Source organism: Lissotriton vulgaris, chromosome 8 (assembly GCF_964263255.1).
Source record: "Lissotriton vulgaris chromosome 8, aLisVul1.2, whole genome shotgun sequence".
NCBI lineage: Eukaryota > Metazoa > Chordata > Amphibia > Caudata > Salamandridae > Lissotriton > Lissotriton vulgaris.
In genome coordinates this window covers 34,602,759-34,626,179 of record NC_141696.1, presented here as the reverse complement: position 1 = coordinate 34,626,179, position 23,421 = coordinate 34,602,759, and the positions used below count along the sequence as shown (strand labels likewise).

At 48.5% G+C, this 23,421-nt stretch overlaps 1 protein-coding gene across 1 annotated transcript in view; it reads left to right on the top strand.

The window, feature by feature from the left end:
* Positions 1-23,421, top strand: part of LOC147693320 (extracellular calcium-sensing receptor-like) — a 116,876-nt gene that overhangs the window by 23,871 nt on the left and 69,584 nt on the right. The window lies entirely within an intron of this gene.

Here is a 23,421-nt window from a genome sequence, read left to right as displayed (position 1 = left end):
CCAGTCTTTTCGGAGGCTGTAATCTTTTTTACTTTTTTTTTGTTACTGCAGGATTCGACGGCTCAAGAGGCCACGCGACTGGCAGTGCAACGGTGTCGCTGGATTTTGACATTCGGGTGGATTTCTTTGTTGTACCCCTCTGCAGGTCCGGTTCAGGTGGCCGAGAATGCGAGAACGGGAGCTGGTGTCGGTATCTTCGGGTCGAGCTTGCGTTATCGTGCGGGTCGAGAGTCGGCTGCCAGCGGTGCTGCTACGATTGCAGTAAGGCGCGCACATGCTCCTTTCTAAGGTATTGGGAGCGCGAGCGGGTTGTGGCAGGTGGGGGGCAGGAGCCCTCCGCGGAAGCTACGTAGACGCGCGGTGCAACGGGCGTTTTTCACTCACCTCGCACAGCTCCGCCATAGAGTCTCTGCCCCCGGTGCTGTGTGTACTCAAGCTTGGTGTTCAGGACCCTCCTGTGCTGGTATTTATTAAGCTCCTCGTAGTAGCACGGATGGCTTAGCGCTCAGTCCAGACTTTTGTGAAACAATCTCAGGGAACAGCGTGAAGCGCTGGTGATTTATAGAGTTTATTTGTGTGCAAATTGTGTTGGAACAGAGTGCAATGCCGTTTTAGTGTGCATTTATTGTGTTCAGTGGTTCACATCGGCGGAACTCGACATCTGACATCCGCAGGCCACGGTTCTGTTCCTCGGTTTGCGGGACAAAGATTTATGACATACAAGCGGTTGTTTTAGTAAAAGGGAGACCAGAGTTCTTGTCCCGGGTTGCAGGCTAAAAGATTTATAAAACAAAAACAGTTGTTGGAAACAGGCAAGATTCAAGATTTGTTGGGTTTTTGGGCAAATCGATACAACAGTCCAGGACTATAATAATCTGTGTGTGCAGGAAGAAGAAAGAACTAGGTAGAGCAAGTTTCATTTGGTGGCAACAACGCTAGCATACTGTGATTCTGAGCAAATCATTGCATCTTCCTCACTGCCAGGGGGCATTTAAGTGGTCATTAGGGTAAGATCATTTGGCAAGGTAAATGTGGGTGGCACCTAGGAGTTGATTTGGTAATACCGGAACTGCAGGATTTGAACAGGTTCTACTGTTTTGTGTCCACAACAAACGCTAATCTTGCTTTCATCATAGGAATACACTGAGGCTGCTCTGCATACTGGACCAACAAGGGGTGAGGCAGTGGACATCGCTCAAGGGGGACACAGGCAGGCCTGCACTTCACTGTTTCTGAGGGCCGCCCAACACCCAGGCTAGCTGGTGTGGCGCTGTCCTAGTTGCATGGTGCTTACGGCCAGTTTGTGTACCCCCCAACATGCTCAGGTAAAGACCTGGATAGGTCCCCTTCTAGGTAGCAAATAACATTCTGCTCACGGTGTTATTACAGATCAGGGTGTGTGTTACCTTGCAATTGCTGGCTTAAAGAATATGGCTAGTAAACGTGGTGCAAGGCGTTCCCGCATGGAACATATGTGGGAAACAATGATGCGTAGGATGGCGACAATGGATAGGAGATGAGGAAAAGTAGAACAAATAGGGCAGAGCGTTGCGGAGCTCAGGCAAAGGTTGGATGAGCAGAACAGCCCAGCAGTCAGGCCCAAGTGAACAATAGTGCCCCCACAACCCAGAGGGGAATTGGACCCACTCCCCAAGCGGCCTAGAGCCAGGAAGGGGAAGATTCAAGATCCCACACCAAGGCAGTCTTTGGCGGAGAGTCCTTCAGGGGTGGGTCCCTCAGGGATCCCAGTGACACCAACTGTGGAATTTTGACTTGCGATCTAAACATCATCTGCGCCAGCTTGTCACCTATGTACTACATGCACGGCAGCTATTCTAGGTCACCTATGTATTACGTGCATGGCAGCCATTTTAGGTACCATGGTCTCCCTGTCCACGATCGATCGCCAGCACGTCCCTCTGACCCAGCAAGCATCCTCCGCGCACCCTGGCTCCCCCCTCCCTCCTCCTCCTTACGAGCAGGACCCTTCTGCATGACCCTGTCCCTGGGAGTCACGCTAGCGCCTGACCAACACCTCCTCTCCTCCCATGAATGCCCCTCTGTTGACAAACCTCCCTCCTGCGCTGGATTGTCCACGCTGCATGAATACCACTCCATTGATAGCCCCTCACCCCGTGTCCGACTGTCCACACAGGTCCGAGGCCATTGCCTAAGCCGGGAGATATCATTTACTGCCCTTTATTGTATGAGGTCGCTCTCCTTCAAAGGACCCTCTATTGGTCCAGGCTCCCCACCCCCTGTGATATGATCAGGCGCACACATCCTAAGACTCGACGGAACACTCAGCCGCGTGATGATCCCCTCCTCTTATCAGCAGGTTGAGAAACTCTATTGTGAAGGTATATGGGGGTGGGATTGACACTAGGATTACGGGGATGTCCTTTTCTTGCCTCACAAGGATCTGATTGTATCAAAAGAAGGTCACATGTCATAAACCAGTGTATAAGAGGCCAGGCCTCCGAGAGGCTGTTAGAGCACCTCGACATGATACCTTGTTGTCTGATCTGATGTGTTCTGCTCCGTCGGAATAAACTTCTGTTTCCTGCCTTCTGGTCTCCGGCGCCTGCCTCATTGCTTGATAAACTAGAATGGTACAAGGGCGGTTAGCGCCGGGCAAATCTTGAGAAAGGTCCTAGCCCTACCTTTTTCTACAAATTGGCGCCCAACGTGGGGCCCATCAGCGACACGTGGATCCAGTGGGAGAGGTCCCGATGACAGAGTGAACGACTGCAACGATCGGGAAGAGCTCGTGTCCGATAGACCCTCGTCTGACAGCCGATCATCCGACCTTCACTAGTTCTGAACAGACCTCTCTCGAGTGATCTACGGTCCTGACTGGGAACCATCAGGAGTGCCGCGAACAACACGAAGGAGAGAGGACGATCGGGCGCTGGATCCAGAGGACAGGAAACCATCCATGTGGTCCGGGTAAGGTCGTGTAAACACGACGAATTGAGGAAATTGTTTTTGGATAATACTAGTATTACGCTTTGTTGAAACCCTCTGGAGATTCACTGTCTGCAAACGGGGAAAAGCAAACAGGCTCTCTCTTTGCAAGCAGTGAAGGATAGGTAACGCAGACTTTTGTCCCCATTGTAATCCGTCGTGCCTATCTTCCTCCCCCACTGTTTCCCGAACTATCGTTCGTGGATTATTGTCTGGAGATTCTTTGTCTGCAAACAGGGGAGAACAAGGCCTCTCTTTGCAGGTAGAGAAAGAGTGGGTAACGATAATTTTTCGTGCCCACTTATTCTCCCCACTGGATTGTTTGATTGGCCGATTATTCGGTATTGGTTCTTTTGAGGTATTCACGCCCTCCAAACAACGTAGAATAGAAATATTCTGTCTAGTCTTTGTCCGCCGTGATAAGATAGGTAGTGCAGACCTTTGTCCCCGTTGTAATCCGTCATGCCTGCCTTCTCCCCACTGGTTGGTAGCCTGTTTAGCCCGGACCGCTTATTAGAGATGAACCATCCAGCTCCACTGGAGGGCACCCCTAATAAGGACATGTTCACTAAGTATGGACTAGTCGCTATAGCTTACACTAAACTATGGCATAAATATACGAAAAAGAACCTTGAAAGTCAGTGGCCACTGATAGGTTCCTTTGACGAAAATAAAATAAAAACATTAGAAATAGCGCTCCAGAAGAATAAGACCACGCCCACTATGCTCGACAGTATCGGCATGTGGCGTAAAGAAACGGAACAACGAAAGAAAAGAGAAGAAGCAAAAATAGGGAAAGAATTACGAAAGGCAGCCCACCTAGCCGCAAAGCAACTAGAAGAAGAAATAAAAGAAAGAAAGGAAACTATGCAAAACCAAGAATCAGGGTCGACAGGCCAATGTCCTGTTAGGACCCCCTCTGCGCTCTACCCTGAATTGCCCTCCAAACAACGGGCGAACGATGAGCTACTACTAGGTCCCCCAACCATCTACATGCCCCCTCCATATGCCCCCTGCCGACAAAGCTTCCACGCTCCGAGTGTGAGCGAAAGCGATCTCAGCGCTAGTGCACCAGCCCTCACGGCCTTTGCACCAGCCACATTAACAACCTCATCAGACGACCCCGAGTCTAGCAAACAATCATCGGCCAGATTAAATAGATTAAGCAAAGATGAGCGGGATGGGATCGACAAAATAGCAAAGACCTTAGTAGAACGAAGGGAGAGCAAAGAGTACACAATGAACATATATAATTCACATGCCGACAGCCACAGACGGCATTTCATCTTGCGATTCAGCTACCACACCCTGAACGCGTATGAAGATAGGTATCAGAGCAAGGGTCCCGCTAAATTAACAACGCTGTATAGGAAGATTGATGTTGGAGATGGGACTGAACGTGAGGTGACGGAGCTCTTCATGCAAATGCTTGAGGTCTTCCGCCACCTCACAGAACAGAAACCAGAAGCCAAGGTTACGGTCCCTGAAACAACCTCGGCAGAAGTAGCCAATACTATGATGCCTATCAGAGAAGCGGCTCCTTACTGGATCCCGCCACGGGGCCAGGGAACGAGCGATGATATTAATAATGAAAATGCAAAGGGAAGGGTTGTGTACAATTGGGTATATCAACCATGGGACCGACAAGATATCCTAACCTTTAAGCAAACCCTGCCCGACTTAAGAAAGAACCCGACAGCATTTTATACCGAATTAGGCACAGCCTTGGGTTCGACAATAATGACTTTAGCAGATATTGACTTGTTCTTTGGGCTATGTCTGCCAGCCGACGTGTGGAAGCAAATTCGGAAGGCTGACCACACGGATCTGTTTGGACATACCTGGGACCAACTCGGTAAACTAGACAGACAGCGAGAGCCAGGGAGTAAACCAGTGAAGGACATACTGGAACTCCCAGATAAAATAGTTCAGAAACTAAAAACACTGGTCCCGGAAAGAAAAGTAGACTGGTCGATAGTCACGGCCTGTCGGCAGAAACCCCAGGAAGATGTGTCAGAATACTTCTCCCGATTTGAGACAGTGTTCTCCGACTACAGTGGCCAGGACATGACCACCGCAACCGGACAGCACCTATTTGTGCAAAATTATGTAAAAGGACTAACTCAAGAAGTCTCCCAAAAACTACAGACAAGTGAGAGTAGTTGGGGGGCCTCCAAACCCGCAGCTATCCTTCAGATGGCTCAGTATTACGAGCACCAAAAGAATGAGAATGATAGGGCGTCCGAGAAAAAGAAGAAAGATTTGAAGGAAAGGGTAATGATAGCCCAGATACAGGGTATAGCTCTGGGACGGGAACATCAAAGGGGGAACTACCAATCAAACGCCCCAGAGATCTACCTCCTAAGGATCACACCCCGACATCCCACCCTGGACGGAGAGACGTTAGCAATGACCAATGCGCTTTCTGCAAAGGGCTCGGCCATTGGAAATTCCAGTGTCCGGTTTTGCTAGAGATGAATAGAAATAGGGATTCCAGGGATGTGGCAGGTGGTCCGAGGAATAGAGTACAGGGACGAGGGAACTCCAACGACACTAACAATGACAGATCAGGAAGACTGAATACATTTGACCGTCCCCGACAGAATCAATATCAGCTATCCGAAGGTGAAAATGCCCCCGATTTTGATTAGGACTGCCAGGGGCAAGGGAGGGATCCAGTCGAGCTCTGTGTTGACCAGCAAGGTCCTTATGTCACCGCTAAGGTCTTGGGTACAGAGTCTCCATTCTTGGTAGACACTGGGGCGACACGTAGTGTGTTATCAAAACGACTGATTCCAAGGGCACCCTTGTCTGGCTCACACATAACGTCGATAGGTTTCGATGAGACGCCCTCCACTAACCCCCTGTCCGTACCTATTACCTTTGACCTGGAAAGCAACACTACTGATGCGACATTTCTACTCTCCTCCAACTCCCCTGACGCCATTATGGGCATTGACTTACTGAAGCATTTTCGAGCTACCATTAGGTGTTCCCCAGATGGAATACGAGTCATCCTGTACGACAACCCAGACATGGCCAGATCCCGTCCCCCACGACACATGTGCTGCATAACTGACGCTGACATGTCCTTGCTTGACACCCTGCCTCCGTACCTGTGGGCCAAAAATGACTCTGATGTGGGACGAATGATGATTGACCCTGTTCATATAACTGTAAGACAGGACGCTATGCTCCCGAAACTCCCGCAATATCGGATATCCCCAGAGGGTGAGAAGGCACTGGTAGCGATCATTCAGTCTCTGGTAGATGCAGGAGTGGTTGAAGAAGTGGTTAGCAACGTCTGCAACAGCCCAATCCTACCTATTGTTAAGAAGCAAGGTGAAGGAGATGAGAAAGCGTACCGCTTCATCATCGACTTACGAGAGATTAACAAAGTGGTTGTACCCCAATATCCTGTGGTCTCTGATATCACCACCATTCTGACCCTCATCCCGTCCACTGCCACCACCTTCTCTGTTATCGACCTTAAAAACGCATTTTTCTCTATCCCCATCCATCCAGACAGCCGTTATCTTTTCGGCTTCGCTCTAAAATCTCGCTCGTACCGATTCTGTAGAGCTCCCCAGGGGTACACTGAAAGCCCCAGCATTTACAGCCAGGCCCTCAAAAGACAGCTGGATGCTTTCCAGCTACCAGAGGGAGTGGTGTTGATCCAATATGTCGATGATATCCTTTTGGCGGCCGACACCACCCCGCTTGCAACGACAGCCACCGTCCAACTCCTACACTTCCTTGCAGAAAATGGCCATAAAGTCTCCAAAAAGAAACTACAGTTCTGCCAGCCACAAGTAACTTACCTAGGCCATCTTCTGTCCAAGGAAGGGAGGAAACTTACCCCTGACCGAATCCAAACTATCCTAGACACCCCCATCCCAAAAACGCAAAAGCAGGTCCGCTCCTTGGTTGGCCTAACCTCTTTTTGCAGACAGTGGTTGCCTAATTACAGCCTCATTGTGAAATCATTACTTGCCCTGCTGACCAAAGATGTCCCCTCCCCGCTTCCTTGGACCACTGAGTGTCAAGCCTCCTTTAAGGAATTACGGGATGCACTCTGCTCAGCACCCGTCCTTGGAACACCGGATTACTCCAAACCCTTCTCCCTCTTCACCCACGAAAGGGAGGGATGCGCATTGTCTGTCCTGACTCAATCGATTGGCCCTAAGCAGCGCCCTTGTGCCTACTTCTCCGCCACTCTTGATCCTGTAGCCAGAGCCTTACCTGCCTGCCTTCGAGCAGTAGCTGCTGCTGCTGTCTCCATCCGTCAGAGCGAGGGAATCGTACTTTCCAACTCCCTCACTGTATTAGTGCCCCATGCAGTTGACACCCTTTTGAACCAGACAAAGACCCAACACCTGACTAGCGCACGACTGACAGGGTGCGAGTTGACTCTGCTTGCACCCCACATCACACTTAAGAGATGCACGACTTTGAATCCTGCCACATTGTTACCCCTGCCTGAAAACGACCCCGACGTTCCTCCCATACACGACTGTGTGACCCTCACAGACGAACAGACTAGGAGTAGGGTTGACCTCCGAGACACTGCTTTTCCTGACCCCGATGGAGAGCTATGGGTAGACGGCTCATGCATCAAACTCCCAGATGGCACCACTTCAGCTGCCTATGCAGTAACGACAGCCCAAACAGTAGTTGAGACAGCCTGCATCACACAACGATCTGCCCAGGCAGCGGAGCTGATAGCCCTCACCCGAGCATGCATCATAGCCGCAGGGACCACCGCGAACGTATATACGGACAGCCAGTATGCCTTCGGGGTGGTCCACCATTTTGGGCTCCTGTGGAGGGAGAGGGGATTCCTGACGTCCCACGGCACCCCAATCCTCCACGGAGATTTAGTGTCCGCTCTGATTGAGGCAGTTCTCCTCCCCAAACGATTAGCGGTGATCAAATGTCAGGCACACAAAAGAGTGACAGACTTAGTCGGACAAGGGAATGCATTAGCCGACATCACTGCACGAACCACAGCTGAGAATAGGACAGTGACACGCATATATGTGACTAGGTCACAAGCAGAAAAATGGAGTGACACAAGGGAAATGATCAGAGACATACAGTCGGCCAGCACCCCTCACGAATTGACTAAATGGGCAAGGGTGGGTTTGAAGGATGAAGAGGGTTGCTGGCGAACAAAAGATGCAAACAAATGGTTGCTGCCCGACTCATATCTGATTCCCATACTGACAATGGCTCACTCCCCCGCACACATAGGATCTGCACCCATGATCGAACTCATTTCCAAGGTCTGGCATAACGACAAAATCCCCGACTCAGCCAGACGCCTAGTTCAGCAGTGCCTCATCTGTCTGCAACACAACCCCGGGAAAGGGACTGTAGTACCCCGGGGAGGGTTCGGGACCCCCAATCACCCCTTTGAGGTCCTTCAGATGGATTACATCCAACTAGAGAGATGCCAAAACCTGAAGTATGTACTAGTCATTGTGTGTGCCTTCAGCAAATGGGTGGAAGCCTATCCAACCCGTGACAACACTGCCATGACTACTGCCAAAGTACTACTGAAGGAATTCTTCCCTCGCTATGGCCTTTGTCGGATTTTATGGAGCGACAATGGCCCCCATTTCATAGCTGAGGTTATCCAATTAATCCTGAAAGGGTTGGGGGTGAAGCAACGATTTCATGCGGTCTTCCACCCCCAATCCGCTGGTCTAGTGGAACGCCATAATGCCACCCTGAAGCTGAAACTGGCAAAAATAGTGGCCACCACTGGACTTAACTGGCCGGATGCCCTCCCACTGGCCTTGTTATCAATGCGCTCCACTCCCACCAAGCACCATTTGACCCCCTACGAGGTCGTGTTTGGGCGTCCGATGAATCTCTGGACTGCTCCCAAACCGACCTCCATTCATGACGTCCCGGACGTCCTACTATCTGATTATTTGTGCAAGTTAACTAAAACGTTGTCTGTCATCCATCAACAGGTGCAGCAGGCTATCCCCGATGCTTCCAGGGGCCCCGGCCATGACATCCAACCGGGAGATTTCGTGCTGATACGAAATTTCCAGCGAACCAAGAGTCTGGAACCTCGGTGGACGGGCCCCTGGCAAGTGCTGATCACCACCCGAACGGCGCTCCGAGTGGAGGGGAAGAGGCATTGGCTGCATGCGCACCATTGCCGAAAAGTCTCTGCAAACCTGGCCACGACAGAAAACGTCAGCACCCAAGAAGAGCTCCTGAGCAAAGACCGACCGATATTGGACTGTTATCCCGATACTGGGGCACTCGAACTTGCAAAATTCTCCGATCCCACTGTGCCGTCCAGAGAAGGGTATTTCCTGCGTCGAAAGGGGGGAGTTTCGGCTAAGTAGGCCACGGACTAAGTTAAATCTCAGAACGGTGACCTAAACACAATCAAAGGTTGCCGGGAGAGAAGCTAAACGAAGTCTGTGGTTCTGCCCGCTACCAAGCTCCCTTAAAGGTGATGGAAGCGCCAGATAAGAAGATGATGGAAGCGCCAGATAAGAAGATGATGGAAGCAACAGGAAATACCCAGTATAGAAATCCAAAGACTGACAACTTGCACAAATCAAAGACAATCGCACTCTTCATTGTCTTCCTCTTCTGCCTCCTCCTCATGACCTCCTTCTGGATTCTGGAAGAAAGCACACCGGCTCATGAGGCATTGCTACCTACTGTGCAGCCAACCCCCCTGAAGGAGCATCACCTAATCTCTCTGTCGCCTCAGCTCCGAGAAAGGCGCAGGGAATTCTGGAACAATTCCTTTGTGCAACTGTTGCACCAACACAACATTGCTGCCAATGCTACGAACTGTTGGATCTGCGGGTTGCTCCCGCATGCCACCGGACACTCTATCCCCTTCATCCCTTCACCCTTCTCAGTTCACGGCTCTTGCCTCGCCTGGCTGATCCTCATGCAAGAGAGCCACAAGGATAACGCCACCTCTGGCCGGACAGTGTCACATTTCTACTCTGAGTTCTGGCTGAACAGAACCGGAAAGACTCCTGCTGCCCTGTGTCCTGCACTCACAGGCGCCACCTTCATCAAAAACATTCCAGCCAAAGAACGAGTCGAAGTACAGGTGCTCCACAATCCAGCCAGGACCACCTTTTCTCATCTACAAAAACAAACTACCGCGACACTGACTGTGGCTCTGTCTGTCATCAATGTCACAGGTCTTGTGTGTCTCGAAGGCCATGGAACGCAGCTGGTGGGTCACAGCGCCTGCCAGACCACCAGAACATTGGACTCAGCTGACCCTCCTTCCTTTGTTGCTTCTCCAAACATGTACTTTGTGTGTGGCACCAAGGCCTACACCTGGCTCCCGAAGGGTTGGAAGGGTACCTGTTACATTGCCTTCGTTCTCCCACCCACATATGTAGCCCCTGCCAACCATCACAGGCAGAGGCGTGCAGACGACCTTGGGCAAGCCGACTCCACCGGAGCACAGTTCCTAGATGCAGCAAAGGGACTTGTTCCTCTGTGGGGCCCAATGGCAAACAGCCGTGCTATCCGGCACCTGACCCAGGCAGTAGAAACAACGATCAACATCACTGCCGGTATCCTCGCCAACAACACTGCGGAACTTCAGGCGGTCCGCCTCGTGACCCTCCAAAATAGACTTGTCCTAGACGTGGTCCTAGCCGACCGAGGAGGAGCATGCCGCATCATCGGATCCAGCTGCTGCACATACGTGCCTGACAACTCGCCTTCAGTCTACAAAGCCATTGAACACCTCCACAGACTTTCCTCAGAGGTTCACCAAGAACAAGAAGGATGGTCGCTTGGGAACTGGTTTTGGGACACTTTGAAGAATTGGGGTTGGAAGTTGTTTTCCTTTGTGTTGATACCTGTTGTGATCTTATGTGGGTGTTGTTTAGGTATCCAATGTCTGCCACCTTTGTGCGGCCTTGTCTCTAACTGTATGTGCCCAAAGACTTTGGACTTCCGAAATGAGCACATGAGCCCCCTCTATGAAGTAGAAATACGTGGCCTTATGGGGATAAATTCAAACTGACAAGTTGGCGAGATATGTTAAAAGGGAGGACTGTGGAATTTTGACTTGCGATCTAAACATCATCTGCGCCAGCTTGTCACCTATGTACTACATGCACGGCAGCTATTCTAGGTCACCTATGTATTACGTGCATGGCAGCCATTTTAGGTACCATGGTCTCCCTGTCCACGATCGATCGCCAGCACGTCCCTCTGACCCAGCAAGCATCCTCCGCGCACCCTGGCTCCCCCCTCCCTCCTCCTCCTTACGAGCAGGACCCTTCTGCATGACCCTGTCCCTGGGAGTCACGCTAGCGCCTGACCAACACCTCCTCTCCTCCCATGAATGCCCCTCTGTTGACAAACCTCCCTCCTGCGCTGGATTGTCCACGCTGCATGAATACCACTCCATTGATAGCCCCTCACCCCGTGTCCGACTGTCCACACAGGTCCGAGGCCATTGCCTAAGCCGGGAGATATCATTTACTGCCCTTTATTGTATGAGGTCGCTCTCCTTCAAAGGACCCTCTATTGGTCCAGGCTCCCCACCCCCTGTGATATGATCAGGCGCACACATCCTAAGACTCGACGGAACACTCAGCCGCGTGATGATCCCCTCCTCTTATCAGCAGGTTGAGAAACTCTATTGTGAAGGTATATGGGGGTGGGATTGACACTAGGATTACGGGGATGTCCTTTTCTTGCCTCACAAGGATCTGATTGTATCAAAAGAAGGTCACATGTCATAAACCAGTGTATAAGAGGCCAGGCCTCCGAGAGGCTGTTAGAGCACCTCGACATGATACCTTGTTGTCTGATCTGATGTGTTCTGCTCCGTCGGAATAAACTTCTGTTTCCTGCCTTCTGGTCTCCGGCGCCTGCCTCATTGCTTGATAAACTAGAATGGTACAAGGGCGGTTAGCGCCGGGCAAATCTTGAGAAAGGTCCTAGCCCTACCTTTTTCTACACAGTGGGCCCTGTACCTTTACCTCAGACACGGGCAAGTGTACCATTGATCCCGGCGCCTCCCACGCCTGTGCCTACACCAAGTCCGGTGCCTTCAACATCAATCCCGGTGGTCCCGATGGTAATCCCTGTGGTGCCCCCACCTAGTCCCACGCCATTCCTGGGGATTCCTGTGCCAGACTCAGTGGCACCCCCACCCTGGTCTTGGCACCAACAGAGGTTAGTCAGGTCCCGCTAGAGTTAGCATCTCAGATAGCGGCAGTTCTCCCTTGGCTAGGAAAGGGGGAAATGTTACCATCTTCAGTGGTCGCAAAAAAAGTAGGGGAGGACCCTTTAGCAGAGGCATATAGAATGGTGGCAAAGATTATGGCTGCCCCAAGCGGGGTGCCAGGCCCAGAGCCAAGTGCTCCCAGTCTACCCCAAGCAGCGCAACAAGAGAGCAACACTGGAAAAGACTAGATGCGGAGCCAGCGGGAGCTGGGGAAATCGGTAAGGCGGTGACATTGCCATTGCTAGGCACGGGTTCACTACCCTCTAGGAGGTAGCATTTGGCAAGGCATGTAACACGGGAAGTAAAGGAATTGATTTGGTTGGGTGCTTATGTCAATATGTTTTCTTTGCTTGTGGATAACAGGGAAATGGAGTATGCCAGGAAGCAGAAGGATTGGATGCTTACTAGTGAAGGGTGTGTTGAAATGGCGAGATTTAGGGTAGAAGAGACTTTAAACAACTGGATTAGGGCCTTCTCTGTATTTATGGCTATTGTAGCCAAGTGTACGCCTAACCTGCAAGCAGAAATGGCGTGTTACCAGAGCAGGGTCACAATGATGCATGATAAATATAGAGGCGTAGGATGGAAGGATTATGACATAAATTTCAGGAAAGCTAAAGAATTTGACCCATCACTTACCTGGGACCAGGTTGACTCAATATCGTGGTTTGATCAGTTTAACCCAGGACAGCCTGGTAATCCAATGCAAAGCTGGAACACTTCCAAAGCACCTTAGCCCTTTCGGCCGGCACATGTCGGGGGCACGGCTCCTAGTCCAGGGAGCAGTGGGGGATGGAAAGGGGTCTGCAGGGATTTTAATAAACGGTCATGCACCAGGACACAAGGAGCGTGTAAATTCAGACACACATGCTCCATATGTAATCAACCTTCCCATCCAGAAACAAAATGCTTCACAAAAGGTAACACGTTCTCAGGAAATAGGGGGAGGAAGAAACAGGAATAAGGAGAAAATACACATGGTGTCACATTCACCCATTGACCATCTGGCTATGACTCCTTGGCTAAACAAGTACCCAGACCATGCCACTGCTACGATGTTACAAGAAGGTTTTTTGTATGGTTTTTGGATTCCAGCTGTTGTCTACACAGGGACGCCAGAGTGTAGAAATCAACTGTCTGTTAGGACCAATCCGGGGGTAGCAGAAGCCAAAATTGCAAAAGAACTGCGCCTGGGCAGAATAGCGGGTCCTTTTGATCACATTCCGGTGCACAACTTTGTTTGCTCACCCATGGGGGTGGTCCCGAAGAAAGAGGAAGGGGAGTTCAGGCTGATTCATAATCTGTCAGCACCTAGAGGTGCTTCACTAAATGACGCCATCAACGAAGAAATCTGTAGGGTGAAATAAGCCTCTTTTGACCAGGCAGTGGATATGCTAAGGGTTCTGGGAGCAGGGGCCTTGCTGGCCAAATCAGATATTGAATCTGCCTTCCGGCTACTGCCTGTACATCCTCTAGATCACCACCTTCTAGATTTTTCATTCCAGGTCAAATTCTACATGGATATGTGCATGCCCATGGGTAGTTCTGTTTCCTGCGCTTACTTAAGAAATTCAGTTCATTTTTGGAATGGGTTTTGAGACAGGCAACGGGGCACCAATATGTCATGCACTATCTGGATGACTTTCTCTTTCTGTGGTCGGCGGACTCCCGGGAGTGCGCATGGGCATTGCAGGAATTTTGTGCGCTCATGCGGGCTTTTGGGGTCGCTCTGGCGCCAGGAAAGACGGTGGGTCCAGCAACAACAATAGAATTCGTAGGCATTGAGTTGGACTCAGTAGAGGGTTGTTTTAGGTTACCTAAAGAAAAAATATTGAAATTTAGAGCAGCACTCCAGCAATGTTTGGCAAAAGACAAAGTAACTCTACATCAGCTACAACAGACAGTGGGCCAGTTGAACTTCGCACTAAGGGTAATACTCATGGCATGACCATTCTCCCGCTCCATCTCACAGGCCATGACAGGTCTGCAGGAGAAGCACCATCACACAAGATTGTTATCTGAGGTTCGCCAGGACATGCAGATTTGGATGGCATTTCTGGAGAGTTTCAACGGCAGTGTAAAGTGGCCCGGTCCCCCCACTACTTCTGCGGAGTTAGGTTTATGGACTGGCGCTGCGGGCAGTGTGGGATTTGATGCCATACTCAGGAACGAATGGGTGGCTCAGCATTGGCCGGCTTGGTGGGGTGAGAGTGGTCTGACAGCCAATATAGGTTTCCTGGAACTATTTTCAATCTGGATTGCACTGTCTGTTTGGCCTTATCAGTTGCGTAATCAATCAGTGATTTTCTGGTCAGACAACATGACAGTAGTAGAATATATCAATCAACAGGCAGCCTGGTGTAAAATTATACTCCTCCTGTTGAAAGAGATAGTGCTGTTGTGTATGAAGCTGAACATACAGTTGAAGGCTAAACATGTCCCGGGGGTGCTAAATAATGCAGCTGACGCACTCTCTCGCTTCAAGATGCAGGTTTTCAGGGAACATCTACCATCTGCAGAGGTGACGCCAACACACTTCCCGGAAGCACTCTGGCAGATTGGTGACCCCAGATACAGAACCTCGTGGCACCAAGCCTAACGCCCTGGACCAGGAGGGCTTATGAAGGGGCGTTTTGGTCTTACTGTGCTTTTTTGGGGCCAGATTGGGCAGAGAACTGGAATAAGTCAGGGAAAGTACTTAGACACTTTGAATAAAGAGGGGCGTTCTGCGGCGAAAGCCAGGCGACATGTGGCAGCAGTTTCTTTCTTTGCGCAGATCCGGGACACCAGGGACCCCACAAATATTTTCATTGTGAGGAAGGCTCTAAAGGGGTGGCGGCGCCTCCAGGGGACCGCCCCAGACACAAGACAACCAATAGGTTTAGAGCAGCTGGCATCACTATTAACTGCCCTGGGTGGCATTTGCAGTACACCAGGAGAGGCATTACTGTTTGGAGCTGCCTTTGCACTAGCTTCCTATGGGACATTTAGGGTGGGGGACCTGGTGGCAAGCAATAAACAGGATGTGCTAGGTGGGCTCCAGCTCGAGCACCCAAGGATACAGGGCGAATCACTGTTAATTACAATAAAAAAATCGAAAACTGATCAAGAAGCCTGTGGTGAAGAGTTGGTACTTCATTGGGCGCAAGAAAACCCATGCTGCCCAGTGATGCACCTAGAGGCCTACCTCTGCCAAAGGGTTGGTGCAGTGGGCGGACACTATTAATGCATGCTGACGGTACCCCTCTTACCAGGTTCTAATTTAAAAGGGTATTGGCCATGGCGATTGACAGGACTGGTTTGGATTCGAAGGAATTTGGGACACATTCATTCCGAATAGGGGCAGCCACAGAGGCAACAGCTAGAGGGTTGCACAGCAACAGTGTGAAAATAATTGTAAGATGGTCTTCTAATTGTTACAAGCGTTATGTGCGGCTGCACATGTTGTGAAGGTGGCAAGACAATTGTAGACTGATGCCTGTCCTGTTTGTTTGCTTATATTTCAGTTTCTCGAACCTGTCACGCAGGGGGGAAACTGCTGTCAGCACATCACCAGCAAGATTCTTCACAACGGCGGGCACATTCTCAGGACAAGGGTGCACATGTTGTATGGGTCATTGGTTATTCTTATGTACGGCGTGTTAAATCTGTTTTTCTTGCAGGTAACTACAGACAGAGAGCAGAGCAGGATGGTTTCAAGGTTTCTTTCCATGGTAAAGGGGGTCTCTGCCTCAGTCAGTTTAGGGGGTTTGTTACAGATCTGTTGAATAGACACAGTCCGCCACCCACAGTCGTCATCTTGCAGTTGAGCGGGAACAATCTGGTAAATCTGGGGAGAAGGGTCATGATGGAGGAGATAATCTCTGAAGTAGGCTGGTTAGCTAATACATGCCAGGGCTGCACCACAGTTTGGTCCTAGATGATACCCAGATTCAAATGGAGGGGAGGCGATTCGGTAAAAGCTTTGAATCACTCGGTAAAGAGGATCAACAATAAAATTGTTCAGGTCACCTCAGCTGCAAAACATAGTCCATGAGTGTGTCAGGGGGGAACCATGCTTCTTAAAAGACGGGGTTAAACTGACAAGATTAGGTCATGAAATCTTATTGGAAAACATTATGGCTTGGCTAGGGGGTGGCAGGGCAGGGCATGATCTTTCAGTGTAGGAAGATAGGGGGGAGGCCAGATAGTCGGGCAACTACGCTGGCCTGTGGCGGTAAGGTCATGATTGGTGAGCAGTCAATTTAAGGTCCTTAGGGGTGGCTCCATTCTTGAATGTGGTCGCCCAGGGGGAGGGACAAGTGGTCTCTCCTAGAACTCAGGGGCAGTACATCTGGTTTGCTGGATGGGTGCGGGGAAGAGGGGAGTCACGCTTTCTTTAAGCTGGTTGGTCACCCAGCACGGGCATAAGGATGTCACTAAACGGCACCAAGTGCAAGCCCCCTTGTAAATGGGGTTCATGGAGTGTACGGGGGTAACCGGGGGGGGGGAAGTACCCTCTTGATAAACGGGCCCTCTGCGCATGCGCACTACCACGGGAGGGCGCGGCTAATTGATAAGGATCTGACACCAGTTAGCAACCTTCCTGTAGGCCCAAATAGGATATGCAGAAAAGTTATTAATGTGTGATTATGATTCATATATTAGTTTTGGATAGGAAATTCTTTGCATTAGAAGTATGTTAAGGTTAGCCATTTGATATCTGTCTACATGAAATGTAATCTAATGTCAAGTACGTTTTCTGCGTAAATAATTGTGTAAATATTGTTTATTTCAATTTTACCTCATCCCCCAGTTAGCCACGTCGCAAGATTAATTGTGAATACCTCCCACTCGGATTATGCATGCAGAGTTAATCTGCTAACCCTCCAACTAACACCGCGCAGTATTGTGTATTTATTCAAGCACGGACCAATTCCAGAGGCTTTGAGACAGGCTCGGTGCGTGGAATTCTAAAGCAGCCTTGACTGATGTGATATACCGTAAGCATTTCTAGCCGCAAACTATGGCTATAGATTTTTAATCTGCCTCATTTAAATTTATCATACACACATTACAAAGTCCTTCGTTCTCCATAAATTTTTTAATTGTTTGGCATTCATGTGAAAGATAGAGGGCGTCTTTGCTATGATGTCAAGCATTATTTAACTCATAATGACGACAAATTTCCTTTTCTCTCTTGTGTGATAGTTAGGGTCTTCAAGGGTGTAAAGCAGGCCCCTGCGGCCTCTGCTCTGACGAGGTGCGTGCATGCAAAACTAAAACATTTGGTGCTGGTGTATGGCCAGGCCTCGGCTTCTACTGACTGTACCCTTGCTCACATTTGACTCATGTGGTCAGCAGCCCATGGTAAAGCACTAAATTAAGGCCTAATGTGGAATCTTCCTGCGCCCGATAGCCATCCCCCCAGCCAGCACATGCGCATGAGGACATGCCTCGCTCCTCAGTACTTTCATTAATAAAGCAACAGAATCTGTGTTACAGTTAATACGAAGCAGAGAGCACTCTATTTAAAGCGCCTTCCTGTTGTACATTAATTCTCTCTTTCCTCTCGGATGCTAGGTAGGGCAACGCCCCTTTCACCCGTTATAACCAGCCGCCACTGAAGAAATGACGGAGGCACCAATCCTTTTCTTTATGGACCGATCGGAGGTGGCAAACAGCAGATAAAAGAACTATTTTCATAGGTGCAATGAGGGCTCCTGGGGGTGGCAATCACAGATTGTCCACCCCCCCCCCCCGGTAGCTTCCCGCAGTTAGTACAACCCAGGACAGGGGGCAGTCCTGATTGCCTGTCAGTCAGAGCGAGGGGCAGAGGGCGAAAATTACCCGTCGCACATAATTTCAAAGGAGGTGCGTGAGGTAGGGAACAAAATTTGGGCCCGTTCACCCACCCACTCCCTTTTTCAAATAGTTTTTAGTTAGTCAGGTATTTTTTGTCAATAGACACTCACAAATTGGGTAGTTGTCGTTTGGACAGGTGGAAGAGTTGGATGAGATCAAGACAGGCAGGAAGGGTTGGGGGGCATTAGGAATAGCTGCGGACAAAGGGAAACAGGGGAGGGAAGTTGGAGGCAAGCGGTAGGCAGGAGATGTAGATAGGGGTTTTGGGAGGAGGATTAGGCAGATCAACATTGGGGAAGTTGTGATGTGGGAAACTCTTACGGGTCGGGAGTGATAGTTTGGATTATGTATTAGTGAGGTCTGTATTTTATTCTTGGAAATATTTTGATGAAACTGCTTACCTGTTTAATAAAGCGGCCTTTTACGCCATTTTGGACGAGGTTGTTCTTATTACCCGAAAGAGTGTATGCAATGCGGATGAGCCCAATAGCAAATGTGGGAAAGCAGTGGCTTTGGAGACTGAAGCAACAGGGGGGGGGGGGGGGGGAGGAGTTGAGGGATCAACAAAGCCGGGGGGAGCTGACTGGCCCACTAACTGAAATGAAAGCATTTTCTTTATTGACGGGGAAGCTTCGGGGAGCAACGGAGGATGCCATGGGGGAGGTATGCTGCAAACACCAAATTAAAACAGAAATAACGAAGGCTATGGAGAGGGATGGGGGGTAAGCAATAGTACTTGAACCACATTAGGAGCAACATACAGGCACTGATTAAGTTGAATCAATCTGTGCTTGGTCCCTGTTCCACAGTAAGTAATGTTTCGGCCGCACTGCCCAATTAACAGGGCTGTAAAAGGTTTACGCTGAAGCAGACAAATTGTAAGCAACAGGCAGGCTCCAAGCCTTTTTAGGTCGAGCCTAGGCAGCGCATGTGCTTTCTGCAAGACCTGTAGTAGTCGGTAAAAGGACTGCTCCTGCATGCTGCTCTCTCATTGGTTTAATGCTGTGTCACACTTCTTAGCTGCTTTCTAAATCGTTGATGCAGCAGAATGTCACTTCTGTTTTTTCAGGAAGCAGCAGCGCACAACTACAGTTTTCATCCACTTTGGTGGTTTCATGTGTTGTTGAGGAGAACTCTTTTCACAATTGCTGCAGCCCTGCATGCTGACCTGCATCATCTAATATGGAGGCCACACATTTATTTTGTTATGCGCGGCTATCTAATTATCTTGCTGTGGAGCAAGGCCGCAAGATCCCTTTGCAGTACTGAGCCGGTCCAATCGCGGCCTGGCTGTGGTTGGAGCCACTTTTCTTTCCACCCGTTGCTGCGTACAGCCACCATGTATTGTACCTATTTAGCTCGCTTTAGTTTGAGGCCGTGGGATCCCTTTGTGGCACTGAGCCGGCCCAGCTCCTGTTTCTGGTGTGCCACGACTTTCAGATTTTACTGTTTCCGCTTCAGACACTGGGAAGCTCAGTGAGAATCTGCATAATGCCAGGCAATGCCGCGTTTGCCAGGGCTTTAAGGTACAGTAAATGGCAGCTGGAGGGTTTTTGCATGCATGGAGGGGTAGAGTGTAGGGGCAACAATTGAGAAAATCTAACTATCTAATATAGTCCCGAGACCCGTGGACAATAAGGAGGACCTAACTATCGTTATTATCATTTTAGTTTTCCGTTGCAATCAGTGCTCTCAGTGCGGGGCTAGGCATGGCTGGGCACAGCAGGGGAGAGGAGTGAGTTGCACTCCGTAAGTGGGCAAGTCATGCGCACTTTGCATCTTTCCCATGCAAAGCCTCGCATTCCCCATCTGAGCGCCGATCCATGGTGCTCAGAAGAATCACAACGTTGCATTGCAGTGTTGTGATTGGCTCAGGGGAACTTGGGAGCCGGGTGCTTACTGCTGCTGGCCGGGACAGGAAGAGAACGGAGGAGAGGTGGCTGCTGGGTGTTTCAGGTAAGTGGTTTATTTTATATATTTTTTTCATCCTCGTCCCCTGTCTCTGCCCTCCCTTCCTACGTCCCACCACCCGAATCCAGTAGCAGCTGCAACTAATAAGCAGTATGGAAAGTGCTGTGTGTAAATTTGCATACCATGTTCAGCATATATATACAGGAATAGTGGCTACACAACACGGCAGAGAGTGGTACATATTACATAACATAACACCATTTACAATGCAGACACAGGAAAACAACATAAATAGCACCCACATATCAGACAACAGTTACGTTGTGTATAACAGACGGCAGGTACACAGCTCCGTCCTATCCTAGGTGCACCAGCATGAGGGTTAGCAAATGAAAACCCAGCAGATGTGAGTGTGCTGATGATGGTGGGTGAACCAAGAGGGCTGGCATGGCAAAACCATCTTTAAGTTTCTTGCAGAGGCAAATGCTCTGCAAATATCAGAATTTCTTCTGCCGGTGAGTTCCTTTAGAGAAAATAGAATTGCCCTAGTGAAGTTCGCCATATTGTCCAGACCTGAAAGGGTGCAGGTTTAGGGGGTTCTTAAAAGTGCAAAGGGCCTTTGCCTTGACACTGTCTTCCAATCAGCAAAATAACACAGCAGGTTACCCACTCTCAATGCTGACATTTGTTGTGATCTACAAAGTACAACTGCTGGCAAAGCCAAAGCAGCCTTTCACATCTTCCAAGTGCAAACAATGATAACTGCTACAGAGGCATTGAGTGGGATCTCCTGAGACACCCTAAAATAGTTGGAGTTGACTATCTCTGCATAAATAATTACTGTTGATTATCAATATTTCTGACAAAGGCTCATTTTATATGGTTAGTGAAGGGGAACAATATTTTTTGTGACTATGCTAGTGCAAATATTACCCAATAAAAAGTCTTGTTTCCTTCTAGCCTCCAGTGACATACAACAATCTGACTTATGAGGGGTAAATTACACGTTTTCTTGTACCAACAATAATACCTCAATTAATATTAGATTATCATAACATTTTCCAACATTTGCGTTTCATCATATTAGCAGTTTTAAACACTGCTAGGATGTGGCTTGGTCTCCGTTAATTTTATTGATTATATTCATTCCTTTACATAAATTCCATACTTAATACAAATGTCATGCAATACACCATGTCCTTATATAGACATTTCTCAAACACATATGGCTCGATGTTACACTTTTTGCTTTGGGTCCGTCTCCAAGGTGGTCCATTAAACCAATTGCTTAATTTTCAAATGTCCCACAATGAATTTGATCCTTGTATCAGTGAACTTTTCAGATTGTGGTTGGCTTGTTTTTCTAAAGAAAGTAAACGCGTTTCAGTCAGGTAACTTCATATAAGAACTGTGAATCTTTAACCCCTTCGAAGCTAATGACGAGCTGGGCTCGTCATGGCGCTTACCTGCCGTGGGCGGATGACAAGGCCAGCTCGTCATGAATAGTTGGGAGCCGTATCAATAGTATCAAACTCCAGTGTAACAAGTATCACATATTTACTGAAATAGAAACCAATCTATGGAAGGCAAAGGAAACACGGAGAGGTTATGAAATCTGTTCTTCAAAAAGTTTTATATAGATTCAATAAAGTGAATTTCAACTCAAAGTATGGGGAGACATACATAAAAAGCAAAAAAGAAGTGAAAAGGGGTATATATCACTTCACCGCATCAATTCACAACTTAAACATCAACTCCAATCAATTTATAACAACAACCAAAAGAAATCAATTAGTGATGGTTGTATGCCTGTGCACAAGCAACAGAGAAGGAGATGATGTAGCTGTCGACGTTTAGGTCTTATATTGCTGCCGTCGTCAAGACCATCATCAGGACCATGAAGTTCATTGCAGGTAAAATAAACCCTCTGAAAATTCCAGTTATATTATTCTCATATGGAATTCTGTGTATTAAAAACGATTCTCATACGAAGCGTATGTGGTCTCAGCGATGATGTAAATTCTACCACTGAGGTGCAAGGCCAGTGCATGAAATTTTTGATTCGAAAAGGATGGCAGGATGTCTCTGGGTCACAGACCGTTCGCGACGTGACCCAGAGACATCCTGCCATCCTTTTCGAATCAAAAATTTCATGCACTGGCCTTGCACCTCAGTGGTAGAATTTACATCATCGCTGAGACCACATACGCTTCGTATGAGAATCGTTTTTAATACACAGAATTCCATATGAGAATAATATAACTGGAATTTTCAGGGGGTTTATTTTACCTGCAATGAACTTCATGGTCCTGATGATGGTCTTGACGACGGCAGCAATATAAGACCTAAACGTCGACAGCTACATCATCTCCTTCTCTGTTGCTTGTGCACAGGCATACAACCATCACTAATTGATTTCTTTTGGTTGTTGTTATAAATTGATTGGAGTTGATGTTTAAGTTGTGAATTGATGCGGTGAAGTGATATATACCCCTTTTCACTTCTTTTTTGCTTTTTATGTATGTCTCCCCATACTTTGAGTTGAAATTCACTTTATTGAATCTATATAAAACTTTTTGAAGAACAGATTTCATAACCTCTCCGTGTTTCCTTTGCCTTCCATAGATTGGTTTCTATTTCAGTAAATATGTGATACTTGTTACACTGGAGTTTGATACTATTGATACGGCTCCCAACTGATCCTAAATATTATATAAACAAATCCCTTGTAGCATTCCTTTGACCTGAAATAATCATTGCCCAAGCCTACAAGGGTTTATTGGGTTTCCCCTGGTACGATCACGTCATGAATAGTGGCATCCTGCATATTTCAGCGCAGGACGGGAAAACGCCTAGCAGCCATGTGGTTAACTTACAAAACATAAAAATAACCCTATGTCAGGCAGGGCATTAAATAAAACTGCACATATATATTTACACAAACAGAAACTCATTGTGTGCGTGACTATACAGGGCGAAAAAGAGAGAAGTGGTGTCTCTGATGCAATGAATTTACATCTTGTAAGATGGTTTTTCGAAGGTCGTCACCTGCAGGGGTGAGGGGGTAAAATTAGATCATTTAAAAAAATAGATATACAATCGGATTTGTCTAAAAACATTGTACAATTTCTACCTTCAATGAGACAGGGTCAATCCTTTAGTCATTAGGAATAATTCTGACTCTCAGAGTGTCTATTGTTAATGTTAATGTTAACAGGATTTATAAAGCGCACGAATACCCGGAGGTGTCTTGGCACTGAGAACAGTTCTGGTACAACCAGGTTTTTAGTCCTTTCCTGAATTGATTATAGATGGGTATATCATCTAATCCTACAAATATTATGTTTTCCTGCATGTTTGTATTTCTCCCTGGAATGGATGGCACCCCCTCGTTCTCTGTTCCCAAAAAAAGAAGATGAGGAGAAGAGCTGTCTTCTAACCTCAGGGCA